Genomic DNA, 7,809 nt, shown 5'->3' on the forward strand with positions numbered 1-7,809 from the left:
GAATGTGGTTTGAAAATTATGAAGTGGGTAGCTGAGAAACGAAAGTCACCCCTTCTTGCTTGACGTTCCCCTGTAACTACCTCTGCCACAACCCCTATTTACCCCCATGATTCTTTCCCCCATAATGATAATTTACCTAATGCCCAATTGTCCACAGAGAACTATTCTTTAGGTGAATGGGGACTAAACTCACACGTTGTCCTACTCCAAACTATAGCCAATCACACCGAGGGCAATTGTTATATTTGTGCTCGCATTCCCACTCATCATAAGGGGGTATTCCTCTTATGGGTATTAATGTTGATTTGTTTACCTTTGATTTGTCTACTTTTATTCCTCCAGGTACACCATTGTTCAACCTATCAGGTAATTTTATCTCTTTGGGAGGCACCTCTTATGGTACTATCTGCAGGGAAATTGGCCAAGGTACGGTGCGGTTGGGTGCCTCCCTATGTGAGTATGTAATCTCCAGTAATGGCACTCATTTCCGGCTGGTAAATTCCTCTGGTATGATCCTAACTGTGAATTATAATCTCACTGCACTTTTTTGTTTCCTCCAGGGCCACAATTGTACTTTTGTTTCCCCATCCCTTGTGCAATCTTTCCTCAGCAGACCACCCCCTGGGTTGTATTGGATATGTGGACAGACAGCGGTGTCAGTCCTCCCTGGTAACTATACAGCCATCTGCTTCCTGGGTGTGGTAACCCCAGCTATCCGCATTGTCCCCACGCTGCCCTTGGGCCCAATTCGCAATAAACGTGAATCTGGAAGCTCTCTGCTCCCCCTTGTCCAACAGTATGCTGGAGATTCAACTGGTCGAGCTATCCTCCCGGCCGTTGGTGTCTACCTGAATCATCAGGACATCATCATGTTATCTGTGATACTACAGACCTTCATGAATAAGAGTGCAGGAGTTGTTCAGAGTGTGGCCCAAGAGTTGAAGCAGCTTAGACAACTAGCATTGCAGAATAGGATGGCCCTTGATTACCTCCTGGCTTCCCAAGGAGGGGAGGGGAGGGGGGGTGTAGTCTTGTGAGCAAAGAATGTTGTACCTATGTTACTGATCAATCACTTAATTTGAGTCACCATCTCACAGTTATTAGGTCCCTATCCCAGGAAGTCCAAGATGTGATTGATGACAAATTTGGCCTTGGAGGTATTTTTAACCATCTCTTTGATTGGCTACCTAATTTGGGATGGTTACACTCCCTTTTTCTGTATGGCATTGTTATTATAGTATGCCTTATACTGATGTGTTGCTGTATACAATGTGTACCTGGTCTAATCTAAACATGCAAGAATGTTTTCACTGTGTCTCATTCTTCTCCCAAATACTTGTTTCCCTTTATCTGTTTTAAATCTCCCCACCATGTTGAGATCTCTCTTGACCCTGATTTCTTCTGAGTTCACCTACTTCTCTCCTGCTCTATATCTCGTCTGACCTCTTGATCTTACAATGTTATTGTCTAACCACCAGCTGTGCCCTAAATTTCCTTTCTTAACCCTATGCAGGATGTCCCTAGGATCGTCTAGAACTTTCCTTTATTGGGAAACTGGCCACGGAGAGACCATAGACCATCATCTACCTTGATGGCCACCTCGGTCGTAGCCTGTATACCCATATCCCATTCCTTTTTCCCTCCCTGGTGGTCCCTATCTATCCTGTCTTTCTGTGTTGTTTTATTTTGCTTATAGTTGTCTACTCCACCCGATGGCGACTAGCGTCCGGTAATAGCGGAATTGTCTCCTACCTAACAACTTCACTCCTACCTCGTTTTCTGTTTTTCCCTCTTGTAGCCCTGTGAACCATCTCGGAAGGGAACACCAATGTACTAATAGCATTGTGATTGTAATTGTCAGACCGCCTTGGGTCACATTTGATCTTTTTGTGATCGCGGCACTTTGACGTTTGCGATCAAAGGTGGGAATTTTATGAGCTGCTTATTCTATTTTCATTATTTTATATGTCTAACCAAACTTTTCCTTTTCTTTTACTGAACTCTTCTCTGAAACTGCAGATATATTACTTCTGTATTTTCCAGCAATTCACTTATAACCTAATAACCTACGTATCTGCATTTTTCTAACAACTTGCTTCTAACCTAATAAGTTACACATACATATAACTTTGTTTTGGCTTTTTCTCATGGATTGTTTTCTAAATGTCTTAAAATCAAGGCCTCTTTGTCTAGTATTATTTTTCCAACCCAATTAGTATCTGGCCAAATTCCAAGAAAGCATATCTTACTTATTCTAATATAGAAAACCAGTTTTTTTTAGCAATCACTAATCACGTGAGATTTATTGGCCAATCATTATCAGCCAATTAGCTCTCTGCTTTGTAAGTTACTGTAATAGTAAAAAAATGCATGTATATGAAAATGATTTAGTCTTGCGTTGCTGTGTTTTGTGCTGGGACACTGTTGCAACAGTGTAATAAAGATTACCTCTCCTGAGGTGAGCCCTTGTTTGATAAATATCTGGTCTGGACCTCTTTATTACTGCACCTGAGACGAGCTCACTCACGACACCCCCTAATGTGAGTCCCCTACCCCGCCACCACCTATTTTTACTATATTACCCCCTAATCTAATCCCCCTACACCGCTGCCACCTATATTAAATGTATTAACCCCTAATCTAATCCCCCTACACTGCCGCCACCTATATTAAATGTATTAACCCCTAATCTAATCCCCCTACACCGCCACCACCTATAAAAAATGTATTACCCCCTAAAATACTAAAATGTCCCTACCCTAAACTAAATAAAAAATAGCCCTAAAAAGAGCTTTTCGCGTGGCATTGCCCCAAAGTAACCAGCTCTATTACCAGCCCTTAGAAAGGCCTTTTGCGGGGCATTGCCCCAAAGTAATCAGCTCTTTTACCAGCCCTTAAAAGGGCTTTTTGCGGGGCATTGTCACAGTAATCAGCTCTTTTACCTGTAATCTAATCCCCCTACACCGCCGCCACCTATAATAAATGTATTACCCCCTACACCGCCGCCACCTATATTAAAATTATTAACCCCTAATCTAATCCCCCTACACCGCCGCCACCTATATTACATTTATTAACCCCTAATCTAATCCCCCTATACCGCCGCCACGTATATTAAATTTATTAACCCCTAAAATACTAAAATTTTCCTACAACTAAACCTAAGTCTAACCCTACAAATAGCCCTGAAAAGGGCCTTTTGCGTGGCATTGCCCCAAAGTAACCTGCTTTATTACCAGCCCTTAAAAGGGCTTTTTGCAGAGCATTGTCACAAAGTAATCAGCTCTTTTAGCTGTAATCTAATCCCCCTACACCGCCGCCACCTATAATAAATGTATTACCCCCTAATCTAATCCCCCTACACCGCCACCACCTTTATTAAATATATTAACCCCTAATCTAATCCCCCTACACCGCCGCCACCTATATTAAATATATTAACCCCTAATCTGATCCCCCTACACCGCCGCCACCTATATTAACCCTAATTATATTAGGGTTAATATAGTTATTATATTATATATATTAACCCTATCTAACTCTAACACCCCTAACTTAATTATTATTAAAATAAATCTAAATAATATTAATAATATTAACTAAATTATTCCTATTTAAAACTAAATTCTTACCTATAAAATAAACTCTAAGATAGCTACAATATAATTAATAATTACATTGTAGCTATTTTAGGGTTTATATTTATTTTACAGGTAACTTGGTATTTATTTTAACTAGGTACAATAGCTATTAAATAGTTAATAATTATTTAATAGCTACCTAGTTAAAATAATTACCAATTTACCTGTAAAATAAATCCTAACCTAAGTTACAAATACACCTACACTATCAATAAATTAATTAAATAAACTGCAAATATCTAAACTAAAATACAATTAAATACAATAAACTAAATTACAAAAACAAACAAACAAACACTAAATTACAAAAAATAAAAAAAGATTACAAGAATTTTAAGCTAATTACACCTATTCTAACCCCCCTAATAAAATAACAAAGCCCCCCAAAATAAAAAAAAATCCCTACCCTAATCTAAATTACAAAAGTAATCAGCTCTATTACCAGCCCTTAAAAGGGCCTTTTGTGGGGCATTGCCCCAAAGTAATCAGCTCTTTTACCTGTAAAAAAAGAACCCCCCATTACAACCCACCACCCACATACCCCTACTCTAACAAACCCAATCCCCCATTAAAAAAAACAAAAGTCTAACCCCCAAGTGCTCCTTACCTGTCCTGAAGACCGGCGGAGAAGGTCCTGTTCCAGGTGGAGAAGTCTTCTTCCAGACGGCAACCTCTTGTTCTTCCAGGATCCAGCCGGCGCGGAGCGGAGGAGTTGAAGACCGATGACCGTGGAGCTGAAGACCGACGATGCTGGAACTGAAGACCGACGATGCTGGAACTGAAGATCGGCGACGCTGGAACTGAAGACCGGAGCCGGAGCGTGGAGGATCCTCTTCATACGATCGCCGCCGTACACTGAATAGGAATTCAAGGTACGCAATTAAAAATGGCGTCCATTGAATTCCTATTGGCTGATTTGAGCCTTCAAATTCAAATCAGCCAATCGGATGCGAGCTACTTTAATTCTATTGGCTGATTTGAATAGCCAATAGAATAAGAGCTACTGTAATTCTATTGGCTATTCTAATCAGCCAATAGAATTACAGATATAAGAAACTACGGGCAGCGCAGGTTTCCACGCTTGCGCCGAAACCTGCTCCGTATATCAGTTTGCGCCCCTAGTCTGTGTATTGTCTGGTTTTATCTCTTGAGATTTGTCAAGTCATGCTGATTACCAGGGCGGATGGGAAACCACATATGTGTAGAAAATGGTTTTGCGATGTAGTAAGTTATCAGGAATGCTTCTGTGATGTGTGAAAGGAGCATGCTCAGAAATGCTTCCTCCATTAAAGGGACAGTCTACACTAAAATTTGTTATTGTTTAAAGAGATAGATAATGCCTTTACTACCCATTCCCCAGCTTTGTGCAACCAATATTGATATATATATTTTTTTTTATATAATCATTTTATTGAAAATCCGACAAACAAATGCTTTGCCATTTTGTAAACAATAATGTTACGAAATACAAATAAAACAGATAATCATATCATATACAATTTCCAAATAAATTTTCGCAAATGAGTATAGCAAATACCTTTGTAACTGATTTGTGTCTTATTTTAACTATACATAAAGAAGAGAACAAGTAACCTAATATTCCCGTTTATTTTATCCTGAGTATTAATTTCTATTTGTTCATCCATTCGCTTTTTAAATAAACCTAAGAAAGGAAAAAAAGGGGTCTCTATCTTTATAAAATCTTTATCTTTTATATCAGACCTCCTCAAAATAAAGCACCGTATATTCACCGGTGCGTGGTAACCCTGCTGATTGACCAGTAGCAAAAGAGAAAGAAGAAGAAAAAAAGAAGAAAAAAAGAGAAGAAGAAAAAAAAAAAAGGGGAAGAGGGGGAAGGAAAAAAAGGGTGAGAAAAGAGAAACCAACCATGGCGAACCGCTGCCTCATTCTTTAAATGTTTATTTTTACATCCAATGTTGCGGGAGTATCTCCTCCACGACCAACATGGTTAAGTAGGGCGAGCTCCTTAAAGGGGCAATGAACTGGGTTTGAATTTCGGAAGACCATGACAAGATTATATTCTTCCATTTATCAAAAAACATTCTAAACTGTTTTTCCGGCATTCGAGTTAAGCCTTGTCTTTCTACTGTCATTTGTAATTTCATGTTGTTAATAAATTCTGCTAGCCTGGGGGAATCAGGGGATCTCCACTTCTGACATATTAGGTTACGTGCGGCCAAAATGGCCATATTCACAAGCTGTCTATCACCTCTTTGTCTAAATTTTTTCCCTAGAAAAAATACATTACACTGAGAAATTTCAACCCTCTCTTGCAAAAATCTGTTTAGCCAGTATTGTACTTTCCCCCAGAATTGTCTAATTTTCGGGCACTCCCAGAGGCAGTGTTTCAAATCTGCCATCACTTGCCTACATTTTAAACATGTCGCATTTTGCCCTCCCTGCCCTCATTTCCCTATCCTATAAGGTGTGAGATAATAATTATTCATCAGTTTAAACTGCGCTTCTCTCCATGTCACCAACATGGTTGCTTCCCTGGCCCGCTCAAAACTCTTTGTAATTTCCTCCTTTTGAATTATTCCAAAATGTCTAAGGAGTGTCTCCTTCATTTTATTCAAATGTTTTTCTCCCGATACGGCCTGTATCGCCTGATACCAGTAGGATAATGCACGCTTCCCTGCCTTGTATAGTTTGAGTCCTGACTCAATACCTGGATCCCAGACCATTCTATGCTTCTGTAACCTTTCTGAAAGAAAGCTTCTAGCTTGCAGATATGCAAAAAAATTATTTGACGGTAGATGGAAGTTCCTTGCTAATTCCTCATATGTTTGTATTATCTCTCCATCCCGTTGCATTATCTGAGAAAAATACGTTATCCCTTTTTGCCTCCAAGATCTGAATACTGCGTTGTATGTCCCTGCTGTAAAATCTAGGGTTCCTATAATTGGCAAATATTTTGATAGTTGGAAGTCTTGGCCTCTGAGGGCGCAATATTTTTGCCATGCAAGAACAACGTTAGCAAATGTAGGCAAATTGCTTATATTACTTGGTAGCCTGCAATGAGGGTAATGCAAGATTGCCTTAAGATCAAATGGCGCTATTAATGCAGACTCTATTGTATAATATGTAACATGATTTGTCTCTAAGATCCAATCTATACCAAATTTAATAAGTGTTACAATGTTGTAATGTGTGATATTAGGTAGCGACAGGCCGCCATATTTTTTACTCTGTGTAAGTTTCTCTAAGGCTAACCTAGGTTTCTTCTTTCCCCATATAAACCTGGTACATGCCTTTTTATATTTGCCCACATCCCGTTTGGAGATGAATAATGGTAAGTTCTGCATTAAGAACAATAGTTGGGGGAAGACTATTACTTTTATCAGCATAATTTTTGCAGAGAGGGATAGGTAATGTATATTCCAACTTTCTAGTTTCTCCTGGAGATTATTAAAAAATTCACTATAATTTAAATAGTACCAGTCCTTAGGGTTTTTACTCAGTTTAATGCCTAAATAATTAATATGGGTCACTTCTCTGAATATATGTTGAGTGCAGCTACTCTTTGTTTTAATAATCCATAATAACTCCGATTTCTCGGAATTGATTTTATATCCCGAGAATTGGCTGAAGCTCTTAATAATTTCTAAACATTTGGGAATGCTTACATTCGTATCCTGTAAGAACAGAATAATGTCGTCTGCATAGAGTGAGATGGTTACCCTCTGGCCTCCCAGCGGAATCCCTAGCATCTCCTGTCTTAACAGTACTGCCAATGGTTCAAGCGCGATATCAAATAGCAATGGTGAAAGCGGGCAGCCTTGTCTCGTCCCCCTTTGTAATGTGATGTGATTTGATAGTTACCCATTTACTAAAAGTTGAGATCTAGGATTGCTATATATCTTCTTTATTACATTAGCTAGATTCCCCTCTATACCAAATTTATTTAGAGCCGTGAATAAATGATCCCATGCGACTGAGTCGAATGCCTTCTCAGCGTCGATTGTTAAAAGGGCTAAGTCCTTTACACTTTCTTTACTAGAATCCTGATTCTTATTATGATAATAATCTAACATGACTAGGACTCGTCGCATGTTGCGTACTGGATTTCTTCCAGGGATGAAGCCTGTCTGATCTGTATGTATCAGATCCCCTACTGCTTTTTAATCTGTCGGCTAAAATTGATGTA

Source organism: Bombina bombina, chromosome 7 (assembly GCF_027579735.1).
Source record: "Bombina bombina isolate aBomBom1 chromosome 7, aBomBom1.pri, whole genome shotgun sequence".
In the NCBI taxonomy this organism is placed as follows: domain Eukaryota; kingdom Metazoa; phylum Chordata; class Amphibia; order Anura; family Bombinatoridae; genus Bombina; species Bombina bombina.